This window comes from Xenopus laevis, chromosome 2L (assembly GCF_017654675.1).
Source record: "Xenopus laevis strain J_2021 chromosome 2L, Xenopus_laevis_v10.1, whole genome shotgun sequence".
NCBI lineage: Eukaryota > Metazoa > Chordata > Amphibia > Anura > Pipidae > Xenopus > Xenopus laevis.
In genome coordinates this window covers 90,646,541-90,668,336 of record NC_054373.1, presented here as the reverse complement: position 1 = coordinate 90,668,336, position 21,796 = coordinate 90,646,541, and the positions used below count along the sequence as shown (strand labels likewise).

The 21,796-nt window shown below is 36.9% G+C and overlaps 1 long non-coding RNA gene across 8 annotated transcripts in view; it reads left to right on the top strand.

Annotated features, from left to right (window-relative positions):
- LOC121399998 overlaps positions 1-21,796 on the top strand; it is a 53,293-nt gene that overhangs the window by 18,177 nt on the left and 13,320 nt on the right. For 6 of the 8 annotated variants that reach the window (XR_005965454.1, XR_005965450.1, XR_005965451.1 and 3 more), the window contains 2 exons: positions 20,117-20,168; positions 20,472-20,598. This is a non-coding gene — a long non-coding RNA (uncharacterized LOC121399998). Of the gene's footprint in view, positions 1-20,116; positions 20,169-20,451; positions 20,599-21,796 lie in introns of all 8 variants that reach the window. The other 2 variants (XR_005965455.1, XR_005965452.1) reach the window with 1 other exon arrangement.

The following is a 21,796-nucleotide window of genomic DNA, read 5'->3' as shown; positions in this document are numbered from 1 at the left end:
CAGGAATAGACGCATTACATTTTTTCCAATAGGGCTGTACTCACACAGGCGCGTGTAGGCCCCGAACGCAGGTTGGGACGCAACATGCTGCATTTTTCTTGCGTTCGGCGCCTACACGTGCCTGTGTGAGAACAGCCCCATTGGAAAAAATATAATGCATCTATTCCTGCGCTCCCTTGCGGCTGAACGCAGAAAAACGGAGTGCAGGGGAGTGCAGCTACAACTGCTCGTGAGTAAGAGCCCCTACTATGATTTAAATTTACTTATTGTCTTCTTTATCCCTTAAATAAAACAACTAATACAATGATGGTGTTAAATCCTGACAGTTGTTAAGTCTAGCATGTTACCCTGGATACAAACAAGGAGTAATTTATCGGCATGCCCTTTTCTACCTTTTTTTTTTCTAAATATAATTCAAGGCTTCTGCAGCATAAAAATACACAGGAAGCAGGTTGTAGAGCAGAATGACTTAATATTGAATGTGAATGATTTATTATTTTGTTTAATGTGCAGGTACTGTTTTTTGTAGATAAAGGAAGCATAGGTTTGTCAGTTTATTGAGAGAATGACTGGGAAATATATATAAAGTAAGTGACTTTTTGTTTTATGTAATAACACGTACAAAGTTTGCAACAGATTTATTAATCTATAGCAGCCAATCAGTAAGTAGCCCATAATGGTTACCTGTTTGAAAGCAAACATCTTGTTAGTTGATATGGGTTACTGCACCCAGGCAAGCTTTGTTTCCCTTATTAACTATGGGGGGTCGGTATTAGCAGTGGGATCCCTTTTTGACTCCACAGCATATCACAGCAATGTATAAGAGATGGAAATCCTGTTTAGTCATGGCATGGCCTAATGCTGACAGCATGGAATAAGGTAAATGGAACACAGTAACATGTAGATTGTGAAGCCAGCCCATATAGGCACTCTTTCCTGAGTTTAGACTGAATTTAACAACATATTGTATCCCCAAAACATAAAATATCTAGAATTTCTAAAAACATGAAACTTTAAAGGAATAACATCTTAAGGTTTCATTCAAAATTGCAAAGAGCTTAACATATTGATTCCTATTCACTGGCAACGAGGTGTAAGGCAGATAACAAATGAAAGAGCTGCTGTCTACTGCTGTGATAAATAATGTCCACTGGTGGCAACCCTACTCTCCCTAGGGCCATATTTACACATGTTTTCTCCATAGGAACACTTTCACTCCTTTTATAATCCTAACAAGTGTGTCAAGAGCAGCCTCCTAAAACTAGTTTGATGCCATAGTAGACAGACAGAATAGAATAGAGTGCAAACAGAATAGAATTATGGAATAAATATGAACCTGTGTCGGTGTTATTTGAGTTTTGAAACCTCAGTAAGAGGTTTGTCAGTGAATGTGCTAGCAAATGTTGCATGTGTATAGATGTTACAGTGTTAAAAACTTTAAAGCTTTCAAGGTTGAAACTGCACTTGTTAACCTGTTTCCAAATCATTTTAGTGCTCTCAATATGTTTCTTGTCACATTTATATAATCGTGGGCCAGGTGTTCATAATGTATTTAGTTATTAAATAGGTGTACAGGAGTAATTTGTTGTCAGAACACTACATACCAACCTGTGTTAGCATGCTTTAATTAAGCATATTGTCCAGCGAGTGGACATATTACTGGGGGGGAGGGGTGATGAAGACCCAGAGATTATGGTACACATTGGTAGCAATTACAAAGTTGGCTGATACTGTTAAGGCCTTTAAGTGGGCTTGGATGTTTTCTTGGACAAGTATTATGATACTAAAAACTACAATTAATATAAATATTGGTATATATACAGTTTATGTGAGCATATGGAGAGGTCAGTGGAAATGTATGTATGTATGGATACTGGGTTTCATATGCAGGGGTAGAACTTGATGGACCTGGGTCCTATGTAACTATGTAAAGTAAGTGGAAGGGGAGGGGGTGTCCTCAGCAATGATTTGAAGAAAAAGCAACTAGCATCAGAATTTAATAATCGGCCCTGTAGCATCAGCTTATATTACAGACCAACCTCATTTTCTGCTTAATAATTTGCTACAACCCCTTAAAGAAGCTTAGCTGCTCAGAGCCCACTGAACATGTGAGTGTCGCAGACACTTTCCAAGATGGTGACCCTCTGTGACAAGTTTGAAGTCCTGGATCATTGCTGCTATTGAGAAGCTGAAAATTTTGGCTGGTGCAATAAGTTCAGTATATAAAACATGGCATTTTTAGCCCTATTCATTTTTAGGGGTTAGTTCTCCTTTAACAATCTTATTTGCTCACTTATTCTTACTTTCCCAATTCTTCTCCCAACTTCTATATTATATATTATATTATATATTATTGGGGTATATTTATAAAAAAGTTAAATTAGAGATCACCACAGTGATCCACCACTCTCTGTTCATTTATATGGGATTTTTAATGGGTGAAAGTTCATCCTTTGACAGTGGCGTAACTAGACACCACGGGGCCCCGGTGCAGAAATTTGCAACTGGGCCCTCCCAAGCAAATGTGTCGTGGGTAAAAATTAATGATCCAATGTCATAGGACTGAACTTAAAAATTATTTTTACATACAGAAACTGGTACACTTTTTTAGGGCAAAGTACTGTACAACTAAAATGTAATTTTTACAACAGAATACTAGTATTGTGAAAATAATCTGGTGCAGACTGCAGTGATTAAAAATCAGGGAAGTAGGAACAGCATTGGTGGGCTTGGGAAATCTTTGAAAGTGAGCCTGTTTAATGTTTGTGATCCGGTCATTGAGGAGAAATAACGCAGTAGCATTTTTATGTATAATTGCACAGATATCATAGCAAGATGAACACAGTGGCAATCTCATGTACTGTGTAATACCCCCCAGAAATTATAGTAAGATAAACACAGAGACAACCTCATGTATAATATCCCCAGAACTCATAGCAAGATGAACGCAGGGGCAATTTCATGTATAATACCCCCAGAACTCATAGTAGGATAGCACAGTGGCAATCTCATGTATAATACCCTCAGAAATCATAGGAAGATGAACACAGGGTTGACCTCATGTATAATATCCACAGAACTCATAGCAGGATGGCAAAGTTGCAATTCCATGTATAAATACACAAGAACTCATAGTAGGATGGCACAGTGGCAATCTCATGTATAATACCCCCAGAACTTAAAACAAGATATATGCAGTGGAATTTTAAGTATCAGGCAAAATATTTTTAGCTCCCCTTTTAACTTTTGGAATAATGTCCTTTTTAATGCAGTGCAGTCGCACTCCCTGCACCCCTGGTAGTTACACCACTGGAATCATAAAAAGGGAATCATATAAGGGCAAATTTTATAAGGGGATTCATAGAAGGGGAATGAAAGGTGGGAATATAAGGGGACTCATATAAGTGGAATAAAATGTGGGAATAAAAGGGGAATCATATAAGTGCAATGCCCTACACTAGGGAGACAGAAAACAGACTGGCATATTCCCGTGATTTGGGGCAGATGCAGCAGCTTAGGTGTCAATGGCAAAGACTGGGAGGAACTGGGGGTCTCTGGTTTGTGCCAATCATAATGTGGGGCTGATCCAAAGACTAGGGAGTCCCAATCACACCCCCTGATCCACAAGCAGCACCGCGCCAGCACCCCCATCCCTCGCACTACTCCTGCCTGATCAGATGCTACGTCCCGGTGCACCTCAGCTCTTACCCACCGTCTCCTTCTCCTCCCGGAGTGTGTGGCAACTGCTGCTGCGTCTCATCCCTCAGTTCCGTTCTGGCTGCATCTCATCTTGTGCTGTGCGGCCTCTACATTTTCCAGGGCCCGACAAAGGAACTGTTTAAGTACACAAGCGCGCCGTCAGTGATGTCACGCACACGCTAATGAGAACAGCGCTCAGCGCACTCAGATAAATAACTGCTCTAATGGGGCGCGGGGCGCATCGAGGGTGCAGGGGTACAGACCATAGTGCCGCTGCACCCCCTGCATGCCCAGTAGTTCCGACACTGTCTTTTGATAAATACGCCTTTCAAAATCACATAGAAATGAATGGAGAGTTGCAGAATTTCACTCTAGAGGACTGTGGCGATCTCTAACTTCACTTTTTGATAAATATACACCTTTGTCTCCTGTTCTTTGAACTTTTTATTTCTTTCTCATTTTCTTTCTTCTTCAACTTTTGCATTTGAACCTTTCGTTCTCCTCTGATTTATTTCATATATTTTTTAATCAGCTTCACAAGCCAGTTTCCAAGTGCTTGGTCTTGGTGCATTAATCTTTAACAGCTTTGTCCTATAAAATGATTTTAATGACTCTCAATGTTACAGGCCCCCTCTGTAGTACAGGTTTGGGATCTGTTATCCGGAAACACATTAAGCTCTAAATTATAGATTTAATCAAATCATTCACATTTTTTAAATGAATCTCCATTTTTCTGTAATAATAGAACAGTAGCTTGTATTTGAAAATACATGAATCCATATTAGTGGTAAAACAATCCTGTTGGGTTTATTTAATGTTTTTATCATAATATTAGGTACTGGCAAGTACCAATATTATATTGGGGAATCTTGCCTTAAAATAGTAATCTCCTGCAGGGGATCGTAAATGACACGTTCCTGGGCACTCCTATTTCATGCATAAGGTAAGGAGGGGAATGTCACAGCAGGCAATAAAAAGGTGATAGACCCAGTACCCATTGTATGCCCATTGTTTCCTAACTCTTTCCAAATTATGGAAAGGAACCTTATCGAGAAAGCCCCATGTCCCAAGCATTCTGAATAACAGGTCCCATACCTGTAGTATAAGTGGTTCAGCTTAAAAAAGACCTTTGTTCTTTCACTTTTGCTTTAAATTTTGAACACAGCAGATCCTCTTTGTTTTCTTGCACGTTCTTCCCTTTTATAACCTCCTTTTTATGTCACCTATAGGTCTTCTCATATACTATTATCTGTCTGTGGCATTCCCTGCTATGTTTTTATTTTATTATTTATTTTGCAGGGCTTTAGATATACTGTACATTTCTAGAAAGTATAGCTTGCAGGGGAACTGTTTTTGTTATGATTGACTGCGTTGACTGAGTCTAATGCTGCAATTGATTTACTGCACTATGAACCACAGATTTCACTTTTCCCATTCAGTTTGTTAGTACTTTTGAACCAATGCCTTGCACGGCTTATACCATTTTGTAACCCTAGTATGTTATTTGACAGTACTGTCCTAATGATTCATAATCCTTTAGGAATGCATTATCGTTTTCAGGTCAGTAAACATTTAAAGATTAAAAATAGAGATTACATTTGTTGCACCATTTATTAATCTGTATAAACAAATAACAACAAAAGAGAACATCAGAATTTTTTTTTTTACTGGTTTGAAGATCAACATGTTTGCCAATCTATGAACATCCAACAAAACATGTACAATATGTAGAAAAGGTCCCATATGCTGGAAAATAGCTGGCCTTGTGAGTTGTGAAGCTTCCTAAAGAAAAGAGATTTTAATGAGTATGTTTTAATGTGAAGCTGATTGGCTCTGAGGGACTCGTTTTGTTCTTTCTTACATATCAATCACTCTGCTTCTAAATGGCAATTGAATTCTCAGAATCCAAAGGGGAGGAGGCAATATCATATCTTTTCAATTTCTTTAATAAAAGACTTTGCAAAATACAGTGAAATTAGATGTTGCCATTGCTCTATGTTTAAATGTTAAGCATATTCACAATTAATTAACTGACGGATTCCTTTAACAAACATTTCTTCATTACATTTATGCATGCTTCCAGCTATTGGAAAAAGGGCCAAGATTTGGAGAAAGAATGAGAATGCAGATCAGAATGTGAAGTGTACCCATCTAAAGTAAAAGGAAAAAAGGAAAAAAATCCCCCAAAATAAGTGTTTGACAGCTGTTACACCTAGCATGCTTTAGGGCCTTGGGTGACTTTTCACTATCATAACAGATTTTGTAAAACAGATCTCAGTCAGTGTGTTCAAGTTATCTTGTATTTTACAATTAAGTAATCAGTTCATCATGTGAGTTTCTAGGGGCGATATTATATGCAAAAATATGCATTGTATCTATTTTGTTGTCTTGCACGTAATGGTAGCTTGATACATATGCAAGATTGCCTGTGGCTGTGTGGCATAAGAACTGGATAACTGTGTTCTAAATGCTTTTAGAACTGCACACTGAAAGGTTTAATTCCAAGCCATCTGTCCCATGGAGACACTAAATGACCAAATACTTTGAGGACTCTCTGATTCAATGGAAACTGGAATTGGACAGCTTGTAAACTATTTTTTTTCTTGAAGAGATGAACTATCCCTCTGTCAACATTACAAAGGTTAATGTAAAAGTCAGTACATAATCTTGCTTCTCTGCCAATCTGAACGGAATACAACATATTTTGGGAAAGTCACAGATAAACATTTTCTGTGCCCCTATAGTGTTTAAGTAATATAAAAAAAGCTACCATGGACGAGAATACCAATTAGCCAATTGCTCATACAAATATGGCTTGGATGACTGTCGCTTCCAGAATGCCAAGCCAAATGTGGTCAAGATTTGTATTGTCAATATTTAAATGTTGGCACCTTCACGAAAATCAGTTCTACATTGTCTACCACCTGGTATAAACATTGCTAGAATGCCCTGACTTTAGATGAGCAATAACCATTGCCTTGCTAATATATTTCACATTTGTCTCAGAGACTTTCCAGTATAAGAGGAGTTGTTTATGAAAAACTGACCCCCCCCAATATGTAATAAAAGGCACTAAGTTTGCCCAGTAGTAGTAAACTATACCAATAAGATGTTTGCTTTGAAACAGGTGACCAGTAAATGCTACTTGCTAATTGGTTGCTATAAGTAACTGCACATGAGCAAACTTAGTGCCTTTTTATTATATAACTCCTCATATCTATGAAGAGGTTATATAATAAAGGGGGCATAGTAATTCAGAGCAACCAATCAGCCGGAAGCATTTACTGGTCAAATGACTGAAAACAAACATCTGATTGGTTCCTATATGTTACTAAATGTGTAAAAATTGATGGCAAAGCAATTTAAAAACACTCACAATCTCCCCTTATGCCAGATTTTAAGTTTAGATGAATTGTATACTTTTTTTTACAATTGATTCCATTTAGAGATAAGATTTAGTTAGCGTATGTTGTCCCTGCAAAGTACAGTGATTACAGTAAACAAAATGGCAATATACAGTCATATGAATTAATGAATTAATTAATTCTTTGGAGTTTTGTTTATCATTGGCTGAGCTTTCAAAGTAGCAACTTCCTTTTAATATATAACATGCCTTATGGAAACAGTAGTATTTTAGCAGAAACATAAAGTTTTCTTAGAATGCGGTGTTCTTCTTCTGCCATGCAAAGCAACGATGTTCGTTGTGCAAATTGCACTGAATTGAAGAACGATGTACAGATACACCATCTGCAGCAAGATGTTCTTGCAGGTCTTTGGAGGAGATCTTTGTGTTGTCTGGAACCATTCTTACAATCCTGCGCATATGCCGATCCTGTATTTTTCTTGGCCTGCCAGACCTGGGTTTTACAGCAACTGTGCCTGTGGCCTTTCATTTCTTGATTACATTGCTTACAGTTGAAACTGACAGTTTAAACCTCTGAGATAGTTTTTTGTAGCCTTCCCCTAAACCATGGTACTGAACAATCTTTGCGGATCCCCTGCTGTCACTCTTCAGAGGAGAGTCAAATAGAAGCACAACTTGCAATAGGCCACCTTAAATACATTTTCTCATGATTGGACACACATGCCTATGAAGTTCAAGGCTTAACAAGCTAATCACACAAATTTGGTGTTGCCAGTAATCAGTATTGAGCAGTTACATGCATTCAAATTAGCAAAAGTACAGGGGTATCCAAATTTTTGCACAGCCAGTTTTTCACATTTGATTTCATTTCATACAACTGAATACTGCTTCACTAAAAATCTTTGTTCAGAAAACACCCCAGTACTCAGATGTTCCTGGGAAATGAAAGACATACCACTGTATTTTTTGTTAAAAGTGGAGTAAATTATTATGCAGGCTGAGAGGGGTTCCCAAACTTTTTCATATGACAGTATGTGTATGTTTATCAAAAGGCCAGCAAATGATGCTGATTCATAGCTATAAACTAGATATAAACTCTCAAGCATTTTTATTATAAAAAGGATGTTTTAATGATGTTAGCATTAGCAAGAGAGTGGAAAGACAAATGACTATTGACATATTTTACTAAGAACATTGGCAGATAATATGCTATCTTCATGGTCATTTGCACCTGAAAAATGCATGTCCAAGACTTTATTCATGTACTGTATGGATTAACAAAAAGCAAAAGAATGTGGATTTTGCTAGCAATTTCAACTTTGCATGTTTTTCTTGTCAAGAAAGAGTTGGAAAAGAGCACTGACAAAAGTAAAAAAGGAGAAGACATCCAAAGTAACCTTCACCTTTTTGAATATTTTAAGTTTGGAGAAACTCCATGCTGCTGCTGCTAAACTGGACTCAACCACTGCCCGTGATCCATGAATGTGGCGCCCATGAACCACGTGATGACGTCATGCACCCGGCGCAAACTTTGAAAATAAAAGGACTTCCAGGTCACGGGTTCGATACCCGATTATAGGATTTGCTGAATCATTTTCCTGGCTTTCCTTAATTGCTGTTATTGCTATCCTTGGACTTTCTGACCTTTGATTGAACTTTGGACTTTGATCTATGCTGCCAGCCTTCTGAACTTTTGCCTGAAATCCTGACTATGTCTATTCTTAATCCCTGTGTACTGCGTATTGGACTTTAACTCTTCCTTGGTCTGGACTTAGATAGACCCCCTGATATTGGCTAAACCAGGCCTTCCAGTTAGTAAAACTGTGAAATGATTTGGATCTCTACTACATATCTTTTAGGGATTGCCCAGAATTGCAGCCACTTTGGGCTGAAGTTAACACTTTTATTGATCACATACTGGCACAACCTGTCCTCAGAGATGTTCCCACTTTTTTAGTGGGTAAACCTATACAAGCTGTACACAAACAGAGCCAGGCACTGATTAATCAGATCCTAACAGCAACACATATGGCAATAGAAACCAATTGGAAGACCCCAAACATTCCTACTACACAAGAGATAATTAAAAGAGACAATGCCAATACAGCATGTAAAGCAAATATAGCATTTTTAGAGAACAAGGTAACACACCACTTAGATATATGGGGGATTTGGGAACTTAGGAGTTCTGCTTCCTGATCTCCTGATGTATCCCTTCTTACCTGTACCTAGAACTCAACCTACACCCGATCTATCATTCATATTGATACCGGAAATATCGCTCCTTACAACCCCAATATTTGGTTTTTCTTACGTTTATATGTTTATTTCTCTTTTTTCTTTCTTACTATTGAGAACCATATAGAAATGCAACTCAATAGATATTTCAGCTTAGTAGTATATTTATGCTATTGTTATCATAGGCTTACTTTTCTTTTACCAAATTGTATAATGCTTAGAAACAATTTGCTTTCTGTTATATTTGAGATATTGTGCAAGAACTCTCAATAACAGTATTTCCTTTCTTTACCTACTTTGTTACTTTTTATTCTATACCATACCATGTTGTATATTGTATCTATACATCTAAAAAATAAAAACAAATGTACAGATGGATAAAGCTTAAATTGAGTAGTAAGGGGTGATTTGTTACTGAGTTGTTGTGTGTGTTGTAGAGGGGCATACTTACAGCTACATTCTACACGACATGCATGCTCACATTTGCTAGATTCAAATCTATGTTTCCATCAGTGATATTCCTTCTGTTCGTCTTAAATATAAAAAATATAGACAAAGAAGCTTTTTTTCAGTATGTCAGTTGAAAACCCAACACAAGCTTTAAAGTGTTAGATAGTTAATACATTCTGGTGATGAACCACAAGCATTAGCTGAGAGCAATTTACAGATGTAGCAAAGGTGTTTGTTCTTGATGATAAGTGTTAATAAGGTATAGAAAATGATGTAGCTATTGCACACAATTAATGCAATGTGCTGCATACAGTAGCACAGCCAAATCCTAATCCTCCAGATATTTTTCCTGTTTCCTCAGAAAAAGGGGTTAAAAAAAATACATGTAAGAATGGAAGATATGGAAATCTACATATGGTACAGTTAAATATTTGACTAAGTAGCGTTGCATTGCAGACCTCTTCCATTTGCATGGAAATAGGTGGGAATAGGTATGAGAGCTTTGATTTTACCTGTAGTTAAAAGTCTAAAAGTATCCTTTGACCACTGTATACAGTGGTATAACGATTGTTCTTTGTGTGTGCTCAGCATGTTAGTAATTGATTTATCAAATTCTGGTGTAATAGTGCACAGAACACAGCATCCAGAGCTTCATATAATTTCTGTGGTGTCATCGGCCAACCCATAACAGAACTCTCAAAGCGATCTGACTGATCTGACCACTGGTTGATCATTGGTTCATTGCAATTGGAACACAAATACATTTCCATCACACTAATTATCCTTTGGGCCTTACAATTGGTCATGATCAGATGAGGGACAGAAGGTGCTAATACTGATATGCACGTGTGGCCTGAATGAGATCATAAAACTGTGCTAGACCACCTGTGCATTTTTTCAAATCAGAGGTGGATTAATTCATCCTTGTATGCAGCGTTTTATTTTATCCATCATAACTCTGGCCTCATTGCCACCATATCCTTATCTATTACCCACATCAAGCCCCAATCCAAAGTTGTTGGGCCCTCTGGGAATTATGGGTCCCTGGCAACTGCCCAGATTGCCTTTATAAAAAAAAAACCCTACTGAATTTTATATATACAGAGTGTACCATATATGTTGAGAAAAATCGCATTTCTTTCATATATTTTCTACATCATGCTGAGCCTGGTGTGGAAGCTCCAGGCGACATTGACAAAGAAAAATAAACAATAATACATCTTATAAAGAACCACATAAACAGTGGCCATTAGCAATTTGCTGCAGAGAAAAAACATAACTGCAGAATGTTAACTTGTAAGAACGATAACAGTTCAACACAGTTCACCACCTATATATAAAGTTAAGCAATGCCAGTCACTATTTTGTGAGGGCAGTAAATTAGTTCAGCTTCTTGCTGGCATACAAGACAAATAACACAGTTCAGCCGTGCAGAGGCTGGGCATATATATTGTAAATTACAGAGTTCAGTATTAACAGGTTGCAGAGAAATTGCACAACTGAGCAACTAGAATTGTAAAGGCATCGCATATATATGAGAAAACAGCAGTTCAACTGCTACAGCAAAGATTTGGAAAGTAAAGCAATACATCTTTCAAAATGTGTATAGAATAAATATAAAAGTTCTAGAATGCCAATGCCTTAACTATTTCGTTCTGCAAAGTCATATAGGATGTATACAGATTTTGGGTGACAGTGCAGGGAAGAAGAATCAATATATATCTGCATTCATCACTCTTGCTACTCAGGATAAATAAATGCATCTTGTCACAGAAAACTTTTATAGTGTCTTTCTCTTTTTCTTACTATAGCCTATGATAGATATATTCTCTCACCACTTACATTTCCTGTCAGAACTGCTCTGCTGCCTCCTCTTTCTTTCTCTGTGCTGTGCATTTATCTTTTTCTGTATTCCTCTTTGGTAACTTTTTATTCTTTTTGCAGGGGACCTGTGCACATCCTCCTATTTCCCAACCTGAGAACCAGTAAATTCTTATTGTTTTGGTGTTACAAATGATGGTGGGGCATCCTCGCTCTGGGTGCTGGAAGTCAGCGTCTAAAGACATAGGGGTATATTTATCAAAGAGTGAAGTTCCGCCACTAAAGTGAAATTCCGCCACTCTCCATTCATTTCTATGGGATTTTTATAGGCGTATTTATCAAAGGGTGAACTTTCACTTCACCCATTGATAAATACGCCTTTCAAAATCCCATAGAAATGAATTTAGAGCTGTGGAATTTCACTCTAGTGGCGGAACTACACTCTATGATAAATTTACCCCCTAGATCCATTACTCCAAAATGGATTATAAGAACCTGCCCTTTGAATACAGTGCTCCCTTAAAGGGATTGAATAACCTTTAACTTTTCATATGTTATAAAATGTATAATTCTAAGCAACTTTTCAACTTATAATTTTTGAATTAGTTGCTGCCTTCATCTGATTCTTTCCAGCTTTCAAATGGGGATCACTCACCTCATTTAAAAATACAAATGATCTGTAAGGCTACAAATGTATTGTTATTGTTACTTTTTATTACTAATCTTTATATTAAGTCCCTCTCCTATTCATATTACAGTTTCTGATTCAAATCAGTGCATTGTTGCTAGTGTAATTTCAACCCTTGCAATTGATTACTGAAACTGCAAAGTGGAGAGCTGCTGAATTAAAAGATAAATAACTCAAAACATAAATAAAAAGTATCAATTTCTACATCATACTAAAAATTAACTTAATGGTGAGCCAGCCCTTTAATTTAGCAGAGTTGTATTTATGAGGGATGGGCAGAGGGAGTCACGTAAACATCCCCTCTGGCTGTTGATTACTTTTGATTTGGTTGGTGTTTATAGAGGGGTTTAAAGGATGGTGAATGGTGATTTACTGACAGACTCTTGCTCTTCACTATCAAGACTTGCAAGCCCAGGACAACTCCCCATCCTCCCTTCGAGTTGGACCAACCAGGGCATAGCTTACTTTAGATTTAATTGGTGTTTATAAAAAGTTTGAAAGGTTGATGAATGGTGAATTACTGACTCTTGCTCAGAATCTTGCTCTTCACTATCAAGACTTGTGACCCCAGGAAAAGGCAATTCCCTATCATCCCTCCCAAAATTGTCTACCAATCTAACTTGATTTTAAACACCAAGGGGCCGATTCATCAAGGGTCGAATATCGAACGATTCGAAGGATTTAAATCCAACGATCGAAGGAATATCCTTCGATCAAAAAAACTTAGGCAAGCCTATGGGGACCTTCCCCATAGGCTAACATTGACTTCGGTAGCTTTTAGCTGCCGAACTAGGGGGTCAACTTTTTTTTTAAAGAGACAGTACTTCGACTATCGAATGGTCGAATAGTCGAACGATTTTTACTTCGAATCCTTCGATAGTCGTAGTCGAAGGTCGAAGTAGCCCATTCGATGGTTGAAGTAGCCCAAAAAAAATTCGAAATTCAAAGCTTTTTACCTTCGAATCCTTCGAAGTTAATGAATCGGCCCCCAAGGGGGTTATTTACTAAAACTCAAATTTATCTCATATTTTTTATTAAACCAAGCTCGACCAAAGTTCCATCCATGATTTTATCGTATTTATCAATAAAATAACTTAGGGTTGTGAAAAAACTCAATAAAATCAAGCGAAAACCCAAATCTTATATATTTTTTGGAAATCGGAATTATTCAGATTATCGTACGAGAAAGGCCCTATGGAGGCCCGAAACGTTAGATCATAATTTCACAATAAGGGGCCGATGCATCAAGGGTCGAATATCGAGGGTTAATTAACCCTCGATATTCGACTGGGAATGAAAATCCTTCGACTTCGAATATCGAAGTCGAAGGATTTTGCGCAAAAACTACGATCGAACGATCGAAGGATTTTAATCCAACGATCCTTTGATTCGAAGTGGAAGTCGTAGTCGAAGGTCGAAGTAGCCCATTTGATGGTCGAAGTAGCCCAAAAAACACGTTTTTTTACTTCGAATACTTCACTCGAAGTTAATGAATTGGCCCCCAAATGTATTATTATTTAAGTCCTGTGAGTGCTGATCCTCTCTTTTGTGTATATATATATATATATATATGTATATATATATATATATATATATATATATATATATATATATATATAATGTAGACAGAGGATTGCACTCACAGGTCTTAAAGTAAAAATTCTGCTTTTATTGGAGGAGGAAGCTCTCTACATTGTACCTTATTTTCTGGCTATTGCACCCAGGCACGATATACCTATATATACGTATATATAGGTATATATGCTTTATTTACCAGTAGGTCACCCATTCCGATTAGAAGAAAAGAGGTTCCGCCTAAATATGCGGAAGGGGTTTTTTACAGTGAGAGTTGTGAAGATGTGGAATTCTCTCCCTGAATCAGTTGTACAGCTTTAAGAAGGGGTTTAAGAAGGGGTTGGATAGCTTTTTAGCAAGTAAGGGAATACAGGGTTATGGGAAATAGCTCATAGTCCAAGTTGATCCAGGGACTAGTCCGATTGCCATTTTGGAGTCAGGAAGGAATTTTTCCCCCTCTGAGGCAAATTGGAGAGGCTTCAGATGGGTTTTTTGCATTCCTCTGGATCAACTGGCAGATAGGTAGTTAATAAAAAAAAAAAAAAGGTTGAACTCGATGGGCATGTGTCTTTTTTCAACCTTACTTACTATGTTGCTATGTATATATACACGGTATATATAGCTTTGGTACTCCCAAGCTTGTGCAAGTTAGGGGACAGCCCACCCTTCATGAATTCAGCTTTTTCCATATGCAAATAGTGCTGTATTCATTAAAACGATGCAGGTCTTTGTATTCCATTCTGGTGCATGAAGATATTCATCTATGTGTGTTAAGCACATAGAAGGAACAAAGTGTGAAACACATGCCAGTTTGCATTTGCTACATATGTATTCCATTGTTTCCAGTTTGGCAAGGCATATAATTTTTTTCTCAACATTGTTTTCTTGTAAAGGAAAGAATAAAACAAAGGTATAGCTATGTACAAGTAGCTGCTACTAATCTACAGTATGTATTTCATCACTTTAAATTGGACAGGCAAATTAATTTGTCTCATGTCAAATTCAGAGCCATAGATCACGTCTTAGCATCTTACTAACAAGCACTGCAGCATGTGAATTAAATATAAAATGGATGCTAATCTGTGGCTCAGAATATCACATACTTGCACACAATGGAATAATGTGTTTTTGTCTTCTTAGTCATTCCAAAACAGTTTTCGGGGAAACTAAAAAATAGTATATTAGCAGCGTAGGAATTACAAATACTATATTTCAGATCACAAGATTCCCAGCCAGGTCAGATTCCAACTGTTTCTCAGCTAGTAAGGCAGTATGGAAACAGCAGTCTGATTTGTATATGATTTGTAAGCATTGTTGTATATGCACTACTAGACATGCCAGTTTCCTGTCATTTAAACTCCTGGTCCTGATCAATTGTCAAACAATTTGGAGTTCCATCAGGGAACTCCATCAGGAAACTCCTTCAGCGAACTACCACTACAATTTACATTATCTCTTATTGGAAAAGATTTAGTATGTTGTTGCTGCGAATGAACACTACACTGTCCTACAATAAGTACAACGTGTTTGCAGTTTTGTATGTATTCTTCTTGAGTTGCAAATCAGATTCTGGGTAGTATAATAGAAGCAGTAAATGAGTGGTAACTCTCAGCCACTGCAACATTTCATTGTATCTACATTACATAATTCATCACTATGACCAAGGTCATTCTACACTCGACAACTCTTGCAGCTGTCACTGTGAATGGCGCAATGTTTTTTGCTGAAACATATGTCTAGTAAATGAAGAAATAAAGCATTGCGTTTGCTTGCATTGTGTTTCTCGCCCCCGAAGTGAACAACCATTGAGTACAAAGGAGAGCAGAAAGGTGATAGAGCAATTAAGCAGGGACATGAGAATTTTGTGGGCAATACTTGTGCTCATTAATGCAGTAAACCCTGTGTGTTCATTGTGAGCATTGTGCGTCTTTTATCTTATGCCTCATTTTTTGGCCTTTCTCCCAGATTTTAGCCTCTTTGTCCTTATTTTTTTTTTCACTCCATCTGATAAGGAAGCCGTGTTTTAAATGTTTTCTTTAATTGCTAATTAAAAATGAAAGTGCACAAAAAGCAAAGCAGGTACCGTAGGAAAACAGGTTGCAAATTGTAGTTGTTTATTTACTTTTTACTTCTGCCACTCACTGCTCTCCTCCTCCTCATCCATGAGCTGCATTTTGGCAAACGGGTAAAAAAATAGAATAAGTGAGGCTTTCTTCATTCTGCCCATGGTTTATAAAATAGTTTGCCAACATATAATCTATTTCCAAAGGCATGTGCACAGAAGCCGAGAAGAATACTAATGAACAAGAGATACTGGCAGGGATTGGGCCAAGCATGTTCAGGAGATGACAAACAAGATTTAATGACCTGTGTCCTCAAGAAATCTTTCAAACTCTTTTTGAAAGGTGATAAGAAGGAAATGTTACAGTCTGCAATGCCCTTCTGTCTCCTTGGGTTCCCTGTTGTGTGTTTGCTTACAGTTCATGTTCATAAAAAGTCATTTTGATTATGTCTGGAATGCCAGATTTAAAACTTGTTGAGTTCTTTTCCATGATGTCTTATTTATATCAGTGCCAGTATGTCTGTTTGTTAGGCAGGATTTAAAATCTTATATAAAGGAGGAGGTTATGTTAGAAAATGAGGGGGCAGAAGTCTTATGAGTGGAGTTCTTCACCAATTGTAAAGAGTCCAGCAAATTAATTGTAGGGGTATGTTATAGACCCCCTAATGTAAGTGAAGAGGAGGAGGCTAAGCTCCTGATGCAAATAGAAAAGGCTGCTAGTTTTGGGAAAGTTATGATAATGGGGGATTTTAATTACCCAGATATTGACTGGAGCAACGGTACTGCCAGATCAGTTAATGGGAACAAGTTTATAAACTTGTTGTACGACAATTTTATGGCACAGGTTGTTAATGAGGCAACCAGAAAAAATGCTATTCTGGATCTAGTGATCTCAAATGACCAATTACTTATAGCAAATGTGCAAGTCATTAAACCCCTGGGTAATAGCAACCATAATGTTATATAATTTAGTGTCTGCTGCAAAAAATTAACTTACACAATAGACAAGCAATGTCAGTCTGCAGCATCAAGGGCAAATAAGGTCTTGAGCTGTATTAAAAGGGGCATAGAGTGACTGGAGGAGGAGGTCATTCTTCCACTTTATAGAGCGCCGGTAGGGCCCCATCTAAGATATGCTGTACAGTTTTGGTCTCCATCACTCAAACAGGACATTGTATTAGAGAGGGTACAGAGAAGGGCAACTAAGCTGGTAAAAGGTATGGAAAATCTTACATATGAAGAAAGACTGGCCAAATTGGGGATGTTCATCTGGAAGAGGCACTTAAGGGGTTATATGATAACTATGTATAAATAAATAAGGGGGTCATATAATGATCCCTCTAATGCTTTATTTACCAGTAGGTATTTCCAGCTGACACAAGGTCACCCATTCCGATTTGAAGAAAAGAGGTTCCGCCTAAATATTCGGAAGGTGTTTTTTACAGTGAGAGCTGAGCAGATGTGGAATTCTCTCCCTGAGTCTACCTGATATATTAGATAGCTTCAAAAAGGGTTGGATGACTTTTTAGCAAGTGAGGGAATACAGGGTTATGGAAGATAGCTAATAGTACAAGTTGATCCAGGGACTAGTCCGATTGCCATTTTAGAGTCAGGAAGGAATTTGTTCCTCTTGTGAGGCAAATTGGAGAGGCTTCAAATGGTTTTTTTTTTGCCTTCCTCTGGATCAATTAGCAGTTTGGCAGGTTAAAAAAGTTAAAACGTTGAATTTGATGGATATGTGTCTTTTTTCAATCTAACTTACTATGTTATACACATCACCACAAATGGAACCCATAAGGGCAATATATAGAGGTTTAAATCAACAAATAAAAAAAATGACATGAGGTTTAAATTCAGCCATAAGGTAAAGCAGCCTTTAAAGACAGCAGTAGTCCAAGACTTAATTATTTAACGTGGTCTTTATATTTTATTCCTTGTGGTTTTTGTATGATACAACTTTTTGTTCAGAAATGTTAAATGTTGTCTTTGAGATAGGGTCCCTCTTACTCTTGCAACCAATTCCAAACTGGCCATTTTACTTTCTAAATCATACTAGAATTTAAATTTAGGCTAGACTATTATTTTAAAGGTAAGGATTACCTTCTCTATGGAGGGTAATCTGTTATAGATTTTATATGTATATATATATATATATATATATATATATATATATATATATATATATATATATATATATATATATATATATATATATATATATATATATATATATAGATATATATAGATATATAATATATAAATTAGTCCAATAGTAATGAGTGCACATTGGGAACCTTTCAACAGGTTATTTTCACTCGTTACTTTTGGACTATTATCTATATTATTGGAGTAGCACCTGTGTATCTTGAAAAATTCAGTGGAGTGCGTATAACCAAAGTTTTCTCTATACATATTCATATATATATATATATATATATATATATATATATATATATATATATATATATATATATATATATATATACACAATATTCTTCTTCTGATTGCATATATTTTCATACATTTCGGTATTTACAAATATGGAAGATATGGAAAAGGTATTTTACTGGAATACATTTGTATCAGCAGTATTTGTGGACATCCCAGAGATTGTAAAGGCTCCAGGGATTTCTTTGCCTCAGCATTTATTTTTGTTCTACACATGAATTTTAACAGATAAACACCTTGATATCTGATCAAGGTAAAAAGCACATTATGTAAGTAGTGTTACAACTGTACATATGATGTTGGATCTAGTTGCGAACAGATCATTTTTTTGTTGAAAGGAAGTCAAAGAAGCAGTATGCACAGTGTGTGACTTCATATACCATGTGGTATTATAGAAATTAAAGGAAAACAATACCCCCTGAACAATGTAGGTTTCTATAAAAATATATTCCATAAAAAACTCATATGTAAAACCCAGCTTCATGCAAATAAAACATTTACATAATATATTTTTTTATTAGTATGTGCCATTGGGTGATCATAAATAGAAAATTGCCATTTTAAAAAATAAGGGCCGCCCCCTGGGATCCTAGGATTCACGTTTCACACAAACAAACCAAACAAACCAAATATGTTAGGTCACATGAGCCAATTAACAGACAGAGTTGTGTCTTTTTCTTCAACACTTCTTCCTGTTACAGTTAGGGGCACATTTACTAAGCTCGAGTGAAGGATTCGAAATAAAAAAAACTTAGAATTTCGAAGGTTTTTTTTTGGGTACTTCGACCATCGAATAGGCTACTTCGACCTTCGACTACGACTTCGACTCGAACGATTCGAAGTAAAAATCGTTTGACTATTCGACCATTCGATAGTCGAAGTACTGTCGCTTTAAAAAAAACTTTTGACTACGTACTTTGCCACTTTAAACCTATGTTAACCTATGGAGACCTTCCCCATAAGTTTTCTAATCTTTTTCTGATCGAATGAAAATCCTTCGATCGATGGATTAAAATCCTTCGATTTTACCTCGAGAGTCGAATTCGAGGGTTAATTAACCCTCGATATTCGACCCTTAGTAAATGTGCCCCTTAGAGTTGTAGTATTTCTGGTCAGGTGATCTCTGAGGCAGCACACAGACCATCACAAAATGGTGGTTCAAGGCAAGAGATGTAAAAGGGCAATATTTACTTAAATATATATTCCAGTTTGGTAAGATTCTTTAATATGCCACTTCATTTGATATAAACTATCTGTTGCTTAGGTATTCATTTTGGGGTTATAATTTTCCTTGTAGTTATCCTTATATAACCCTGGATTACATTAATAAAAATAAACATTCAGGTTAAGGCAAAACCATCAGACCTATGGGTCACAAACAGAATCCTAGGGTAATGTACCTAAAAAATATGTAATGTGCTAGTTAAAGATTAATAACCTCATTAATAATCAATTCCCTGCAGTCATTGATTGAATTTTCACATTATCTGCTGCTCAGTGAGGGGATCTGAACTTGTTACGAATTTCTCTAGCCTAGAATGAACTGAATTATCAATCAACTTCAAAATATGCATCTTCCATTAGCATTCAGGCTTGTTTGTTTCCCTCCATTTTCTTTTATGATAAACCTCATTATGTTAAAATCCCAGTTCTTGCATAAGAATTCCTCTGGGTACAGGAACTGAGAAGCCAAGTTACAGAGCTCTAGATGGGACTTGGAGTGATTGTTGTTTACCTCATGTAATTCGTTATTTCTCATCTCCCACTACAGATACAAACTTTCATCTCTCTGAGATTGTTCTGTCATTTCTCGCAATCCAAAGGTAAGAAGCTCTATTAGAGATGTTTATCTAGTTTGATAGTGTGAAGACATGCAAAGCCTTATCAGACACAAGCTTAAGCAAAATGTATTTATATTTTCTTCATGAATACAGAGACATGTATTGCAAATTAGAGAAACTCTTGAGGAACTTGTTATATTAAACATCATGTACAGGGGATAACTACTTTTCAAAATAACATATGTGTATTCAGAACTTCTAGGACAATTAAAGTTTATTTAGTTTTACTAAATAATAATTTATTCATACTGTTTTATTAAAATAGTTTCTACTTGGGTAAATTAGAGACTTGTGACAGTCAAGAGTGCAGATGTTGCCCCTTAAAGGAGAAATCAACTGATCTTGCAGTCAGCTTACAGAGGACGCAGAAGATGAACGCGTGGAACTTTGCTGGAAGAATCTGCAGCGATGGGTAAGTGTGGAGTATGGGGCATCTCCCGGGGGGGGGGGGGGTAGTTAGCCTGGGAGGAGGAGGGAGGGGGTCTTCCTGGGATGGGGGGTATGGGCTTTTTTCAGAACAGGTTGATTTCTCCTTTAAGGAGTTGCCAACTAATACATGTCCTCTTCTTTCTCATGACACCAGGCCAGAGCCAGAAACAGCTGGCTTAGAACATGAATACTTAGATCGCTCTGTGCACACAAAGCAATCTAATTAAATATAAAATCTTTTGTCCTGACAAAATTTAATCTGCAAAAGTGTCTAGAAGTATTCAACCTCTTGGATTTTTCCATATTTTTGCCTCTTCTATTCTGATTATTTAGCAATGCATGTGCCTTTTTGTGATATGTACTAGCTCGAGCCACGTCGTCTCGTCTCACTGTATATTTGTATACTGCTGAGATGACAATAAAGTTTACTTTGACTTTGATACCAGTGGCATTGTGGTGTTTATACAAATGGCCTGTAGATGTCACTGTGCTCAGACTTATACTGTGCATACTTCCTGTCAGCTTAAAAGTGAAAGTTACTGTTGTGTAATGGCTGCATGAGAGACTGCTAATAAAGCACTGTTATACTCTCCTCATCCTCGGCTACCCAAAACATAACAGGCATGCAAATGAAAGGGCATGCAAAGTTGTGCTGCATCTCTGAAGTAACTTATATTTAAAATTCAGTGTCACAAGCAGGAGACTGGCAACCTCCAACTCCGGGGGAATCAGAGGAAGTGCAGGACTTGATATTTTAAATGTTTTAAAAATGTTTAGCTTTTTAAAACCATGATAAATTGTAACAATATTTGGCTGTATAACATATGCAGACATATGTTTGAAGGTGAACATCCCCTTTAATACTTTAAAGGTGCAATATATTTATATTTGACACAAAAGCTAATTAAATGAAAAACCAGTCAATTGCATATTTCTGAAATAGGTACCACCCCAGTATCAGGTACTAAAATACCCTGTTATTGGCTTCATTCATCTTGCTTTCAGTTCTAACCAGTTTCCCAGTCTCTGCCACTGAAAATGATCCCCAGAACATGATGCTACTATTACCACACGTCATGGTGGATTTGTTCTTTAAATTATTAGCATATTTTATATAAATTAGACCTTTTCTCATCAGAGAACCTTTTCCAAATATTTTCTGTGTCTTCCACAGGAGACAC